At 47.5% G+C, this 1,574-nt stretch overlaps 1 non-coding gene across 1 annotated transcript; it reads right to left on the reverse strand.

The window, feature by feature from the left end:
* Window positions 1-1,189: 1,189 nt before the first annotated feature.
* On the reverse strand, window positions 1,190-1,352 carry LOC112545333 (U1 spliceosomal RNA). Its single transcript, XR_003088804.1, has one exon. It is a non-coding gene; the product is annotated as a U1 spliceosomal RNA (small nuclear RNA).
* Between the last annotated feature and the right edge of the window lie 222 nt (window positions 1,353-1,574).

A 1,574-nucleotide genomic window follows, 5' to 3' on the forward strand; every position in this document is an offset into this window, starting at 1 on the left:
TGGGGCAGGGGACTGGACTTGATGACCTCACAAGGTCCCTTCCAGTTCTGGGATTCGATGATCATGTGTGTCAAGAAACAGCATACAAACTGGACATTCAATGGATCAGTGACCAGTGCAGGGAGTGCAGAGCCAGAAAGAAGAACCGCACTCAGCAAGCTCCCCATCATCCTGCCTCACGTATGAGGACTTTGACTGGATGCAGCATTCGCGGAAGGGTCTCTGGTGCTCACATTGGCTACCAAGGAGGCTTTGTGTTTGAAACATTTACAGCCTTTCTCCAGCCATACTCGAAAGAGCTGTTGAATGGCTCCTCTGGAACGAGCAGCCTGTCCCGGAAGAGGCAGACGTAACCCTGAAGCCTGGTAAGTTATTAATGTAGGAATGGCAGGGATTTGCAGTTTATGACCCAATGCAAGTTTTATTACATGCTACGGGTGCAGCATTTGTTTGCTAATGTCGGCCTGCATGCCAGAGCTTTGGCATCATTTCCACAACCCAACACCATGGGGAAGTCACAATGGTGACTGAGAAGTACAAACAGCCATTAAACAAGATTAAACATTGCATTGTTACTAGACAGACTTTCTCACAGATGTGGTAGGGTGCTAAAAATAAGAACCATGTAGTACAGCGATGGGTAACCTAGGCTAGTGAGGGGGCCACATGCTTGGCTCTCCATCTCAGGGGGCTGCAAGATTCATAGAATCATAGAACACTAGACCTGGAAGGGACCTCAAGAGGTCATCAAGTCTAGTCCCCTGACCTCGTGGCAGGACCCAGAACCATCTAGATCATCATAAATATCTGTCTAATCTGCTCTTAAATATCTCCAGTGATGGAGATTCCATACCCTCCCTAGGCAATTTATTCCAGTGTTTCACCACCCTGACAGTTAGAAAGTTTTTCCTAATGTCCAACCTGAACCTCCCTTGCTGCAGTTTAAGCCCATTGCTTTTTGCTTAGAGGCCGGGAAGAACAATTTTTCTCCCTCCTCCTTGTAATACCTCTTTAGATACCTGAAAACCGCTATCATGTCCCCTCTCAGTCTTCTCCTTTACAAACTACATAAGCTCAATTCTTTCAGTCTTCCTTCATAGGCCATATTCTCCAGACCTTTAATCATTCTTGTTGCTCTTCTCTGGACCTTCTCCAATTTCTCCACGTTTCTTGAAACGTGGTGCCAAACCAGGGGAAAATCCTCACACAGTCCCCCACTACCATAGATTGTGCAGTCGAGTGTCTCCTTTCGGAGAAATCACAGGGGTCAGCACACCCACAGTGCAATGGATGTGCCTCACCCTGGGAAACCCACTTTCCTGAACATGGTATTTCCTCTGCCAGGCAGGATTTTCATAAGATTATCTCCCAAGACAGGGTAGTTTCGCTAACGGCGCTTGTGCACCGAGAATTTGCGGAGTGCGCCGACTGAACCGTAGCAGCACTTTTATTGGCTGCAGAAGGAGCATGTGGCTCTCACGGTGCAGTTCACATGTACCTCACTTCTCATGCCCTCGCTTTACATGTGCATCACTTTAGTAACACCACGAGGAAGAAAAAACTACGTGGACAGA

The sequence above is a fragment of the Pelodiscus sinensis genome, chromosome 6, assembly GCF_052426305.1.
Source record: "Pelodiscus sinensis isolate ZL-2025 chromosome 6, ASM5242630v1, whole genome shotgun sequence".
In the NCBI taxonomy this organism is placed as follows: Eukaryota; Metazoa; Chordata; order Testudines; family Trionychidae; genus Pelodiscus; species Pelodiscus sinensis.